Genomic DNA, 14,656 nt, shown 5'->3' on the forward strand with positions numbered 1-14,656 from the left:
TATTGTACACATGGGAGAGGTCAGCAGTTCCAATCCCGGACGAGTTCTTGTTGCTTGTTCTCAGTTTCGCCAAAATGTGCGATCCGCTTTCCAACAAAGCAGCTTCGCTCAATGTGGTTGGACTACCTGACGTGGAGATGGGGCATAGGCTAACACTTGGTCAAAGTGTAAACAAGTGTCTCCGAGTGTTCGCCCACGCCACCCGACTCTGAGTGTATCCCCCCAGCTGCATCATTGCTGAATTCTGGGTGTGAAACTTCAGGAAGCGGTGAAGTGGTTGGAGACAGGTTCACAGGAAAGGTGCAATGTTTGAGGAATGTCAGCAATGAAGAGAGATTGGGAAGTAGAGACACTTCTCCTAGGAGAACAGAAAGCTGAAAGCTGGTCTGATTGAAGCTTCCCAAGTCATAGGGGATCTGGACAGAGGAAATACGGGAGTGAAAATGCTGCCACACCTGAAAGGATCGAGAACAATTAGACAGAGATTTGAAGTCTCCAGGAAAAGGAGTAAAAGTGCCATGAGGAAGACTGTTTTCACACAGGGAGTGGTTCGGGTCTGTGAGCGAGCTGCATGTTGCTGCATGTGCGCCCCGTCCCCGTCAGTGTTCCTCTGGAACGCAACTCTGTTTTCCTCGCTGCATTTTTAATCAGCTTTCTGATTGTGAGACACAGAATTTATAGCAAACGTTTACAGTGTGATGGAACTGAAATTATAGATTGAAAAATACCTTGATTGTTTGTTCTGTCTCTCATCTGTTAGAATGTCCGTGATAGGTTCACTTCTTTCATATGTAAATCGCAAAACATCTCTTTCAAAGAGTTACATTCTCAAGTGAACCTTAACAACTGGCGTCAGCCCAGATAATGTATTGGGTATTAGCACCTCTGTGTGCTGCTCTCTGTATCAAAATGTTTGCACTGATTCTAATCTAAAACAATGAATTAACACTATCTTACATGGATTCATGCAGTTTTTGAGCAAAGCATCTGAACTGATCCCTCTCTTCATTTAATTTTCAACTTAACTTCAGCCCTAACATCATCCTGATATAATTCCCCTTGCTTAGGATTTAAACGATCGGCTTCGGGCCAACCTTCTCTCCCTCGAAGTAAATGGGAAACTCAGTTACAGAGGGGGTCCTGCACTCTGAGGTCATGAATTACCTCTGTTTCATTTTCCTGGTTGCGTCTAGAAAGTACTACTCTAATCAATTAATAATTTATCTTGATCAACGAGCAGCGCTCCTAAAGCTTGTGATTTCAAATAAACCTGATATGGTGAGACTTCTGACTTTGTCCATGTCAGTCCAACACCAGCATCTCCACATCGGAATCATGAATGAGATTGGTTGGCATAGTTGGAAAAGTAAGGTAGTTTGATAAGTTATGTGATAGCAATATATACAACGGGATTCAAAAGGGATCACAGTGAGTGATAGCATTCTCAGAATTTGGTAAATCACTGTACACAGTGAGGCAGGAAGGTGCACAATTCAGGAAAGTTTCCCACCCACAAACAAACGACAATGAGGAATGTAACTGTTGGGACAGTCTTTCTTGGAATCAGATTGTGAAATTTGGATGTGACTCTAACTGCAATTGGTTAGGACTGCAATTTGGAAATGACTCTAACTGCAACTGCATCGGTTTTAATGAGCACACCGATGTAGGCAAGTGCGGTGATGATTAGCAAACCCGGAAGAGGAAATACTCGCCTTCAAGATCATGTCAGAAATATTCAGTGATTCAGAGGAACGAGAAGATTGTTCTCCGGGAGCATACCAATAAAATCAGTCCATGAGCCATGGAGTTTAGAATAATGAGAGTTGGGGAGAATATCTTCATCCACAAAAATGAATCATCGTGTTGAATTCAACTCAGGGAAAAATGAAGTGATGCACACAAACGGGACACTGACATAGAAAGACAGCACACGATATATAGGAGAGGTTTTTATTGAAGTGTCGATTTCCGAATCCTAATGGCAGTTTATTGTCCTTATTCAAGCTGCAGTAGAAGTGATAATATCCCAAAGTGAGGTGGTTGAATCTCACTTACGTTTTGAAACAGTTGAGAGTCATTTTGATCCTGTTGGTCTCAGCAGTTGTTTATTTTAATGAGACAAATGTTCCAAGCAAAGCCGAAGATAACATTGACACGGTTCAATGAAATAAATGTAATAGCTTTTTGATAATGACATCGAGCTGTGTGAGTTTGTCGCCAGTTGAGTAAAGAAATACCAAGCAAACATGAGTTGGCCGCAATGAAAGTGGAAGCTGTCGGCCGTTTGGAAGCATTTTCGAGCTGAACAAGAAGCACCTGCGCATGTTTCTCCCCAGATATTTCTAGAAGTTTCAAATCGTTGCAGGATAAGCTGGTTGATGGCCGAGGTATTGTTCAGGAAAGGTCATCAGTCAATGCAGAGAAAGTTGCATTTTTCAGTAGACTGTCTGACCATGAGTAGATAAAACTGCTCCAGGTGAGGCTCGAACTCACAACCTCGGCATTGCGCACGCCGCCATACTGCTGTATAAGTACCGCGCGCTGACCGATTGCGCCACTGGAGCCGCACGTTTATTGCCCTCCCAATATCACGAGTTATACCTCAGCGGTTGACAAAGAGGCCCTGGTGGAAGATGTTCCGGTTGTATTCACATGTGGTTCCGCACTTATTTGAGGAATTTGCTTTATTACACAGTGCGGAACTGGATTGATGTTGAAAAATGTATTTTCAATATTTTCCTCCATTGTTCTCTCAGCCATTGAGGCCTTTAGTCAGTAGAAACATGACAACCTCATTGTCGGGTTGACTCAATTACTGATCGCCACCGTATCTTGGGCACCAAGTTCGCGAAGTTGATCTTGCTCGGAGTTTTGGCATCACAAACAGAAACATACCCTGGCTGTGGAGTAAATGAACGACCTTTTAGATTGGAGATCAGGAGAAACCTCTTCAGCCAGAGAGTGGTGGAATTCAAAAAGCTGTCGAGGCCAGTGGGTGATTGAGTCCATTTAAGATTGAGATGGATTGGTTCTTGAGTATCAAGGGGATCCAGGCTTACAGGGAGCAAGCGGGAGAATGGAATTGAGGAACTTAATAACCATGATTGAATGGAGGAGCGTACTCGATGGGCTGAATGGCGTGAATACTGCTCCTATGTCTAATGGTCTTACGGTCTATTCACCAAGTCGACAAAAGGAAGAATATTTTCGTTTTAAACATAACAAATGCAAATAACACATGCAGCCACTCAGCCCATCGAGCCCCGCCTCGCCGTTCAGTGAGATCATAGGCGGCCTCCTAATCATCGCTACTTTTCTGTACTATCCCCTGAGCTCTTGGTGTTTTCAATCCGTCGAAAACTACCAATCTCATTTGCAACCTCTGAGGCCCCGAATTCCATAAATTCTTCCCACTCTGAGTTCCCTCATCTCAGTGCGGGATTTGGTGAGTTTTTCTGGTGTTGTGTCTCTGGTGCTGCTCTTGGCATCCCCTCCAGCCCTGCACTTATTTGATGTTTCCTGGCGGCAGATTGCGTGGCGCCGAGATTGTTCAATAGTTGGTATTCTGTGTTGTTTCAAATCCTGGTCATGATCGTGTGTACTGCTCCATTTTCTTTCTCTAAACACGTGCAGCCGGAACACAGTTTGCGAATCAATTAATATTGCAATCAAACCTTTACAAGGAGGCGTGTGAAAATGCCGCAGTTGTCAGATCAAGTCTCACTCAAAGCAGTGTTTATGAACATAGATCAGGGCTTCTCGGAACATCAGGCTCAGGCAAGTGAGAGAGAGTGAAATTCAGTGATAGAGAACAGACCCCAGTTTCCAGCTTTGTGGATCTTTCAAAAACTCTTCATGTCCCAAGTGGAGGAAAATGGTTGAATAATCCGTCAATGGAAATGACTCTAACTGCAACTGCATCGGTTTTAATGAGCACACCGATGTAGGCAAGTGCGGTGATGATTAGCAAACCCGGAAGAGGAAATACTCGCCTTCAAGATCATGTCAGAAATATTCAGTGATTCAGAGGAACGAGAAGATTGTTCTCCGGGAGCATACCAATAAAATCAGTCCATGAGCCATGGAGTTTAGAATAATGAGAGTTGGGGAGAATATCTTCATCCACAAAAATGAATCATCGTGTTGAATTCAACTTAGGGAAAAATGAAGTGATGCACACAAACGGGACACTGACATAGAAAGACAGCACACGATATATAGGAGAGGTTTTTATTGAAGTGTCGATTTCCGAATCCTAATGGCAGTTTATTGTCCTTATTCAAGCTGCAGTAGAAGTGATAATATCCCAAAGTGAGGTGGTTGAATCTCACTTACGTTTTGAAACAGTTGAGAGTCATTTTGATCCTGTTGGTCTCAGCAGTTGTTTATTTTAATGAGACAAATGTTCCAAGCAAAGCCGAAGATAACATTGACACGGTTCAATGAAATAAATGTAATAGCTTTTTGATAATGACATCGAGCTGTGTGAGTTTGTCGCCAGTTGAGTAAAGAAATACCAAGCAAACATGAGTTGGCCGCAATGAAAGTGGAAGCTGTCGGCCGTTTGGAAGCATTTTCGAGCTGAACAAGAAGCACCTGCGCATGTTTCTCCCCAGATATTTCTAGAAGTTTCAAATCGTTGCAGGATAAGCTGGTTGATGGCCGAAGTATTGTTCAGGAAAGGTCATCAGTCAATGCAGAGAAAGTTGCATTTTTCAGTAGACTGTCTGACCATGAGTTGATAAAACTGCTCCAGGTGAGGCTCGAACTCACAACCTCGGCATTGCGCACGCCGCCATACTGCTGTATAAGTACCGCGCGCTGACCGATTGCGCCACTGGAGCTGCACGTTTACTGCCGTCCCAATATCACGAGTTATACCTCAGCGGTTGACAAAGAGGCCCTGGTGGAAGATGTTCCGGTTGTATTCACATGTGGTTCCGCACTTATTTGAGGAATTTGCTTTATTACACAGTGCGGAACTGGATTGATGTTGAAAAATGTATTTTCAATATTTTCCTCCATTGTTCTCTCAGCCATTGAGGCCTTTAGTCAGTAGAAACATGACAACCTCATTGTCGGGTTGACTCAATTACTGATCGCCACCGTATCTTGGGCACCAAGTTCGCGAAGTTGATCTTGCTCGGAGTTTTGGCATCACAAACAGAAACATACCCTGGCTGTGGAGTAAATGAACGACCTTTTAGATTGGAGATCAGGAGAAACCTCTTCAGCCAGAGAGTGGTGGAATTCAAAAAGCTGTCGAGGCCAGTGGGTGATTGAGTCCATTTAAGATTGAGATGGATTGGTTCTTGAGTATCAAGGGGATCCAGGCTTACAGGGAGCAAGCGGGAGAATGGAATTGAGGAACTTAATAACCATGATTGAATGGAGGAGCGTACTCGATGGGCTGAATGGCGTGAATACTGCTCCTATGTCTAATGGTCTTACGGTCTATTCACCAAGTCAACAAAAGGAAGAATATTTTCGTTTTAAACATAACAAATGCAAATAACACATGCAGCCACTCAGCCCATCGAGCCCCGCCTCGCCGTTCAGTGAGATCATAGGCGGCCTCCTAATCATCGCTACTTTTCTGTACTATCCCCTGAGCTCTTGGTGTTTTCAATCCGTCGAAAACTACCAATCTCATTTGCAACCTCTGAGGCCCCGAATTCCATAAATTCTTCCCACTCTGAGTTCCCTCATCTCAGTGCGGGATTTGGTGAGTTTTCCTGGTGTTGTGTCTCTGGTGCTGCTCTTGGCATCCCCTCCAGCCCTGCACTTATTTGATGTTTCCTGGCGGCAGATTGCGTGGCGCCGAGATTGTTCAATAGTTGGTATTCTGTGTTGTTTCAAATCCTGGTCATGATCGTGTGTACTGCTCCATTTTCTTTCTCTTAACACGTGCAGCCGGAACACAGTTTGCGAATCAATTAATATTGCAATCAAACCTTTACAAGGAGGCGTGTGAAAATGCCGCAGTTGTCAGATCAAGTCTCACTCAAAGCAGTGTTTATGAACATAGATCAGGGCTTCTCGGAACATCAGGCGCAGGCAAATGACAGAGAGTGAAATTCAGTGATAGAGAACAGACCCCAGTTTCCAGCTTTGTGGATCTTTCAAAAACTCTTCATGTCCCAAGTGGAGGAAAATGGTTGAATAATCCGTCAATGGACAGGGCCCAGTCCCAGGGAAAAGGACAGACTGGAGACAGAACGAGAAGATGATGTTCTTGAAACTCTTCCCTGCTTCCAATTCCCGGAGCAAGGTGGGACGGATTTCGCTCGGAGCCGGTCTCAGCTGATAAGGCACACGCTGCACGTTTCATCGGATGGTTCGTACGTGGAAGTCTGTGCTTCCCGCTTCGGGCTTTGTTCTATTGTACACATGGGAGAGGTCAGCAGTTCCAATCCCGGACGAGTTCTTGTTGCTTGTTCTCAGTTTCGCCAAAATGTGCGATCCGCTTTCCAACAAAGCAGCTTCGCTCAATGTGGTTGGACTACCTGACGTGGAGATGGGGCATAGGCTAACACTTGGTCAAAGTGTAAACAAGTGTCTCCGAGTGTTCGCCCACGCCACCCGACTCTGAGTGTATCCCCCCAGCTGCATCATTGCTGAATTCTGGGTGTGAAACTTCAGGAAGCGGTGAAGTGGTTGGAGACAGGTTCACAGGAAAGGTGCAATGTTTGAGGAATGTCAGCAATGAAGAGAGATTGGGAAGTAGAGACACTTCTCCTAGGAGAACAGAAAGCTGAAAGCTGGTCTGATTGAAGCTTCCCAAGTCATAGGGGATCTGGACAGAGGAAATACGGGAGTGAAAATGCTGCCACACCTGAAAGGATCGAGAACAATTAGACAGAGATTTGAAGTCTCCAGGAAAAGGAGTAAAAGTGCCATGAGGAAGACTGTTTTCACACAGGGAGTGGTTCGGGTCTGTGAGCGAGCTGCATGTTGCTGCATGTGCGCCCGGTCCCCGTCAGTGTTCCTCTGGAACGCAACTCTGTTTTCCTCGCTGCATTTTTAATCAGCTTTCTGATTGTGAGACACAGAATTTATAGCAAACGTTTACAGTGTGATGGAACTGAAATTATAGATTGAAAAATACCTTGATTGTTTGTTCTGTCTCTCATCTGTTAGAATGTCCGTGATAGGTTCACTTCTTTCATATGTAAATCGCAAAACATCTCTTTCAAAGAGTTACATTCTCAAGTGAACCTTAACAACTGGCGTCAGCCCAGATAATGTATTGGGTATTAGCACCTCTGTGTGCTGCTCTCTGTATCAAAATGTTTGCACTGATTCTAATCTAAAACAATGAATTAACACTATCTTACATGGATTCATGCAGTTTTTGAGCAAAGCATCTGAACTGATCCCTCTCTTCATTTAATTTTCAACTTAACTTCAGCCCTAACATCATCCTGATATAATTCCCCTTGCTTAGGATTTAAACGATCGGCTTCGGGCCAACCTTCTCTCCCTCGAAGTAAATGGGAAACTCAGTTACAGAGGGGGTCCTGCACTCTGAGGTCATGAATTACCTCTGTTTCATTTTCCTGGTTGCGTCTAGAAAGTACTACTCTAATCAATTAATAATTTATCTTGATCAACGAGCAGCGCTCCTAAAGCTTGTGATTTCAAATAAACCTGATATGGTGAGACTTCTGACTTTGTCCATGTCAGTCCAACACCAGCATCTCCACATCGGAATCATGAATGAGATTGGTTGGCATAGTTGGAAAAGTAAGGTAGTTTGATAAGTTATGTGATAGCAATATATACAACGGGATTCAAAAGGGATCACAGTGAGTGATAGCATTCTCAGAATTTGGTAAATCACTGTACACAGTGAGGCAGGAAGGTGCACAATTCAGGAAAGTTTCCCACCCACAAACAAACGACAATGAGGAATGTAACTGTTGGGACAGTCTTTCTTGGAATCAGATTGTGAAATTTGGATGTGACTCTAACTGCAATTGGTTAGGACTGCAATTTGGAAATGACTCTAACTGCAACTGCATCGGTTTTAATGAGCACACCGATGTAGGCAAGTGCGGTGATGATTAGCAAACCCGGAAGAGGAAATACTCGCCTTCAAGATCATGTCAGAAATATTCAGTGATTCAGAGGAACGAGAAGATTGTTCTCCGGGAGCATACCAATAAAATCAGTCCATGAGCCATGGAGTTTAGAATAATGAGAGTTGGGGAGAATATCTTCATCCACAAAAATGAATCATCGTGTTGAATTCAACTCAGGGAAAAATGAAGTGATGCACACAAACGGGACACTGACATAGAAAGACAGCACACGATATATAGGAGAGGTTTTTATTGAAGTTGCAAATGTGTTGCTGGTCAAAGCACAGCAGGCCAGGCAGCATCTCAGGAATAGAGAATTCGACGTTTCGAGCATAAGCCCTGATGAAGGGCTTATGCTCGAAACGTCGAATTCTCTATTCTGAGATGCTGCCTGGCCTGCTGTGCTTTGACCAGCAACACATTTGCAGCTGTGATCTCCAGCATCTGCAGACCTCACTTTTTACTCGAAGTTTTTATTGAAGTGTCGATTTCCGAATCCTAATGGCAGTTTATTGTCCTTATTCAAGCTGCAGTAGAAGTGATAATATCCCAAAGTGAGGTGGTTGAATCTCACTTACGTTTTGAAACAGTTGAGAGTCATTTTGATCCTGTTGGTCTCAGCAGTTGTTTATTTTAATGAGACAAATGTTCCAAGCAAAGCCGAAGATAACATTGACACGGTTCAATGAAATAAATGTAATAGCTTTTTGATAATGACATCGAGCTGTGTGAGTTTGTCGCCAGTTGAGTAAAGAAATACCAAGCAAACATGAGTTGGCCGCAATGAAAGTGGAAGCTGTCGGCCGTTTGGAAGCATTTTCGAGCTGAACAAGAAGCACCTGCGCATGTTTCTCCCCAGATATTTCTAGAAGTTTCAAATCGTTGCAGGATAAGCTGGTTGATGGCCGAGGTATTGTTCAGGAAAGGTCATCAGTCAATGCAGAGAAAGTTGCATTTTTCAGTAGACTGTCTGACCATGAGTAGATAAAACTGCTCCAGCTGAGGCTCGAACTCACAACCTCGGCATTGCGCACGCCGCCATACTGCTGTATAAGTACCGCGCGGTGACCGATTGCGCCACTGGAGCCGCACCTTTATTGCCCTCCCAATATCACGAGTTATACCTCAGCGGTTGACAAAGAGGCCCTGGTGGAAGATGTTCCGGTTGTATTCACATGTGGTTCCGCACTTATTTGAGGAATTTGCTTTATTACACAGTGCGGAACTGGATTGATGTTGAAAAATGTATTTTCAATATTTTCCTCCATTGTTCTCTCAGCCATTGAGGCCTTTAGTCAGTAGAAACATGACAACCTCATTGTCGGGTTGACTCAATTACTGATCGCCACCGTATCTTGGGCACCAAGTTCGCGAAGTTGATCTTGCTCGGAGTTTTGGCATCACAAACAGAAACATACCCTGGCTGTGGAGTAAATGAACGACCTTTTAGATTGGAGATCAGGAGAAACCTCTTCAGCCAGAGAGTGGTGGAATTCAAAAAGCTGTCGAGGCCAGTGGGTGATTGAGTCCATTTAAGATTGAGATGGATTGGTTCTTGAGTATCAAGGGGATCCAGGCTTACAGGGAGCAAGCGGGAGAATGGAATTGAGGAACTTAATAACCATGATTGAATGGAGGAGCGTACTCGATGGGCTGAATGGCGTGAATACTGCTCCTATGTCTAATGGTCTTACGGTCTATTCACCAAGTCGACAAAAGGAAGAATATTTTCGTTTTAAACATAACAAATGCAAATAACACATGCAGCCACTCAGCCCATCGAGCCCCGCCTCGCCGTTCAGTGAGATCATAGGTGGCCTCCTAATCATCGCTACTTTTCTGTACTACCCCCTGAGCTCTTGGTGTTTTCAATCCGTCGAAAACTACCAATCTCATTTGCAACCTCTGAGGCCCCGAATTCCATAGATTCTTCCCACTCTGAGTTCCCTCATCTCAGTGCGGGATTTGGTGAGTTTTTCTGGTGTTGTGTCTCTGGTGCTGCTCTTGGCATCGCCTCCAGCCCTGCACTTATTTGATGTTTCCTGGCGGCAGATTGCGTGGCGCCGAGATTGTTCAATAGTTGGTATTCTGTGTTGTTTCAAATCCTGGTCATGATCGTGTGTACTGCTCCATTTTCTTTCTCTTAACACGTGCAGCCGGAACACAGTTTGCGAATCAATTAATATTGCAATCAAACCTTTACAAGGAGGCGTGTGAAAATGCCGCAGTTGTCAGATCAAGTCTCACTCAAAGCAGTGTTTATGAACATAGATCAGGGCTTCTCGGAACATCAGGCGCAGGCAAATGACAGAGAGTGAAATTCAGTGATAGAGAACAGACCCCAGTTTCCAGCTTTGTGGATCTTTCAAAAACTCTTCATGTCCCAAGTGGAGGAAAATGGTTGAATAATCCGTCAATAGACAGGGCCCAGTCCCAGGGAAAAGGACAGACTGGAGACAGAACGAGAAGATGATGTTCTTGAAACTCTTCCCTGCTTCCAATTCCCGGAGCAAGGTGGGACGGATTTCGCTCGGAGCCGGTCTCAGCTGATAAGGCACACGCTGCACGTTTCATCGGATGGTTCGTACGTGGAAGTCTGTGCTTCCCGCTTCGGGCTTTGTTCTATTGTACACATGGGAGAGGTCAGCAGTTCCAATCCCGGACGAGTTCTTGTTGCTTGTTCTCAGTTTCGCCAAAATGTGCGATCCGCTTTCCAACAAAGCAGCTTCGCTCAATGTGGTTGGACTACCTGACGTGGAGATGGGGCATAGGCTAACACTTGGTCAAAGTGTAAACAAGTGTCTCCGAGTGTTCGCCCACGCCACCCGACTCTGAGTGTATCCCCCCAGCTGCATCATTGCTGAATTCTGGGTGTGAAACTTCAGGAAGCGGTGAAGTGGTTGGAGACAGGTTCACAGGAAAGGTGCAATGTTTGAGGAATGTCAGCAATGAAGAGAGATTGGGAAGTAGAGACACTTCTCCTAGGAGAACAGAAAGCTGAAAGCTGGTCTGATTGAAGCTTCCCAAGTCATAGGGGATCTGGACAGAGGAAATACGGGAGTGAAAATGCTGCCACACCTGAAAGGATCGAGAACAATTAGACAGAGATTTGAAGTCTCCAGGAAAAGGAGTAAAAGTGCCATGAGGAAGACTGTTTTCACACAGGGAGTGGTTCGGGTCTGTGAGCGAGCTGCATGTTGCTGCATGTGCGCCCCGTCCCCGTCAGTGTTCCTCTGGAACACAACTCTGTTCTCCTCGCTGCATTTTTAATCAGCTTTCTGATTGTGAGACACAGAATTTATAGCAAACGTTTACAGTGTGATGGAACTGAAATTATAGATTGAAAAATACCTTGATTGTTTGTTCTGTCTCTCATCTGTTAGAATGTCCGTGATAGGTTCACTTCTTTCATATGTAAATCGCAAAACATCTCTTTCAAAGAGTTACATTCTCAAGTGAACCTTAACAACTGGCGTCAGCCCAGATAATGTATTGGGTATTAGCACCTCTGTGTGCTGCTCTCTGTATCAAAATGTTTGCACTGATTCTAATCTAAAACAATGAATGAACACTATCTTACATGGATTCATGCAGTTTTTGAGCAAAGCATCTGAACTGATCCCTCTCTTCATTTAATTTTCAACTTAACTTCAGCCCTAACATCATCCTGATATAATTCCCCTTGCTTAGGATTTAAACGATCGGCTTCGGGCCAACCTTCTCTCCCTCGAAGTAAATGGGAAACTCAGTTACAGAGGGGGTCCTGCACTCTGAGGTCATGAATTACCTCTGTTTCATTTTCCTGGTTGCGTCTAGAAAGTACTACTCTAATCAATTAATAATTTATCTTGATCAACGAGCAGCGCTCCTAAAGCTTGTGATTTCAAATAAACCTGATATGGTGAGACTTCTGACTTTGTCCATGTCAGTCCAACACCAGCATCTCCACATCGGAATCATGAATGAGATTGGTTGGCATAGTTGGAAAAGTAAGGTAGTTTGATAAGTTATGTGATAGCAATATATACAACGGGATTCAAAAGGGATCACAGTGAGTGATAGCATTCTCAGAATTTGGTAAATCACTGTACACAGTGAGGCAGGAAGGTGCACAATTCAGGAAAGTTTCCCACCCACAAACAAACGACAATGAGGAATGTAACTGTTGGGACAGTCTTTCTTGGAATCAGATTGTGAAATTTGGATGTGACTCTAACTGCAATTGGTTAGGACTGCAATTTGGAAATGACTCTAACTGCAACTGCATCGGTTTTAATGAGCACACCGATGTAGGCAAGTGCGGTGATGATTAGCAAACCCGGAAGAGGAAATACTCGCCTTCAAGATCATGTCAGAAATATTCAGTGATTCAGAGGAACGAGAAGATTGTTCTCCGGGAGCATACCAATAAAATCAGTCCATGAGCCATGGAGTTTAGAATAATGAGAGTTGGGGAGAATATCTTCATCCACAAAAATGAATCATCGTGTTGAATTCAACTCAGGGAAAAATGAAGTGATGCACACAAACGGGACACTGACATAGAAAGACAGCACACGATATATAGGAGAGGTTTTTATTGAAGTGTCGATTTCCGAATCCTAATGGCAGTTTATTGTCCTTATTCAAGCTGCAGTAGAAGTGATAATATCCCAAAGTGAGGTGGTTGAATCTCACTTACGTTTTGAAACAGTTGAGAGTCATTTTGATCCTGTTGGTCTCAGCAGTTGTTTATTTTAATGAGACAAATGTTCCAAGCAAAGCCGAAGATAACATTGACACGGTTCAATGAAATAAATGTAATAGCTTTTTGATAATGACATCGAGCTGTGTGAGTTTGTCGCCAGTTGAGTAAAGAAATACCAAGCAAACATGAGTTGGCCGCAATGAAAGTGGAAGCTGTCGGCCGTTTGGAAGCATTTTCGAGCTGAACAAGAAGCACCTGCGCATGTTTCTCCCCAGATATTTCTAGAAGTTTCAAATCGTTGCAGGATAAGCTGGTTGATGGCCGAGGTATTGTTCAGGAAAGGTCATCAGTCAATGCAGAGAAAGTTGCATTTTTCAGTAGACTGTCTGACCATGAGTTGATAAAACTGCTCCAGCTGAGGCTCGAACTCACAACCTCGGCATTGCGCACGCCGCCATACTGCTGTATAAGTACCGCGCGGTGACCGATTGCGCCACTGGAGCCGCACGTTTATTGCCCTCCCAATATCACGAGTTATACCTCAGCGGTTGACAAAGAGGCCCTGGTGGAAGATGTTCCGGTTGTATTCACATGTGGTTCCGCACTTATTTGAGGAATTTGCTTTATTACACAGTGCGGAACTGGATTGATGTTGAAAAATGTATTTTCAATATTTTCCTCCATTGTTCTCTCAGCCATTGAGGCCTTTAGTCAGTAGAAACATGACAACCTCATTGTCGGGTTGACTCAATTACTGATCGCCACCGTATCTTGGGCACCAAGTTCGCGAAGTTGATCTTGCTCGGAGTTTTGGCATCACAAACAGAAACATACCCTGGCTGTGGAGTAAATGAACGACCTTTTAGATTGGAGATCAGGAGAAACCTCTTCAGCCAGAGAGTGGTGGAATTCAAAAAGCTGTCGAGGCCAGTGGGTGATTGAGTCCATTTAAGATTGAGATGGATTGGTTCTTGAGTATCAAGGGGATCCAGGCTTACAGGGAGCAAGCGGGAGAATGGAATTGAGGAACTTAATAACCATGATTGAATGGAGGAGCGTACTCGATGGGCTGAATGGCGTGAATACTGCTCCTATGTCTAATGGTCTTACGGTCTATTCACCAAGTCGACAAAAGGAAGAATATTTTCGTTTTAAACATAACAAATGCAAATAACACATGCAGCCACTCAGCCCATCGAGCCCCGCCTCGCCGTTCAGTGAGATCATAGGTGGCCTCCTAATCATCGCTACTTTTCTGTACTACCCCCTGAGCTCTTGGTGTTTTCAATCCGTCGAAAACTACCAATCTCATTTGCAACCTCTGAGGCCCCGAATTCCATAGATTCTTCCCACTCTGAGTTCCCTCATCTCAGTGCGGGATTTGGTGAGTTTTTCTGGTGTTGTGTCTCTGGTGCTGCTCTTGGCATCGCCTCCAGCCCTGCACTTATTTGATGTTTCCTGGCGGCAGATTGCGTGGCGCCGAGATTGTTCAATAGTTGGTATTCTGTGTTGTTTCAAATCCTGGTCATGATCGTGTGTACTGCTCCATTTTCTTTCTCTTAACACGTGCAGCCGGAACACAGTTTGCGAATCAATTAATATTGCAATCAAACCTTTACAAGGAGGCGTGTGAAAATGCCGCAGTTGTCAGATCAAGTCTCACTCAAAGCAGTGTTTATGAACATAGATCAGGGCTTCTCGGAACATCAGGCGCAGGCAAATGACAGAGAGTGAAATTCAGTGATAGAGAACAGACCCCAGTTTCCAGCTTTGTGGATCTTTCAAAAACTCTTCATGTCCCAAGTGGAGGAAAATGGTTGAATAATCCGTCAATAGACAGGGCCCAGTCCCAGGGAAAAGGACAGACTGGAGACAGAACGAG

General features: G+C 44.3%; 4 non-coding genes across 4 annotated transcripts; all 4 read right to left on the reverse strand.

The window, feature by feature from the left end:
- Positions 1–2,471: 2,471 nt before the first annotated feature.
- On the reverse strand, positions 2,472–2,567 carry trnai-uau (transfer RNA isoleucine (anticodon UAU)). The gene is made up of 2 exons: positions 2,530–2,567; positions 2,472–2,507 (listed from the first exon to the last, which is right to left on the reverse strand). It is a non-coding gene; the product is annotated as a tRNA-Ile (tRNA).
- Positions 2,568–4,751: 2,184 nt separating this feature from the next.
- Positions 4,752–4,847, reverse strand: trnai-uau (transfer RNA isoleucine (anticodon UAU)). The gene is made up of 2 exons: positions 4,810–4,847; positions 4,752–4,787 (listed from the first exon to the last, which is right to left on the reverse strand). It is a non-coding gene; the product is annotated as a tRNA-Ile (tRNA).
- Positions 4,848–9,078: 4,231 nt separating this feature from the next.
- On the reverse strand, positions 9,079–9,174 carry trnai-uau (transfer RNA isoleucine (anticodon UAU)). Its single transcript has 2 exons — positions 9,137–9,174; positions 9,079–9,114 (listed from the first exon to the last, which is right to left on the reverse strand). It is a non-coding gene; the product is annotated as a tRNA-Ile (tRNA).
- A 4,007-nt stretch (positions 9,175–13,181) lies between these two features.
- trnai-uau (transfer RNA isoleucine (anticodon UAU)) lies at positions 13,182–13,277 on the reverse strand. The gene is made up of 2 exons: positions 13,240–13,277; positions 13,182–13,217 (listed from the first exon to the last, which is right to left on the reverse strand). It is a non-coding gene; the product is annotated as a tRNA-Ile (tRNA).
- Between the last annotated feature and the right edge of the window lie 1,379 nt (positions 13,278–14,656).

The sequence above is a fragment of the Hemiscyllium ocellatum genome, chromosome 21 (assembly GCF_020745735.1).
Source record: "Hemiscyllium ocellatum isolate sHemOce1 chromosome 21, sHemOce1.pat.X.cur, whole genome shotgun sequence".
NCBI classification, from domain to species: Eukaryota; Metazoa; Chordata; class Chondrichthyes; order Orectolobiformes; family Hemiscylliidae; genus Hemiscyllium; species Hemiscyllium ocellatum.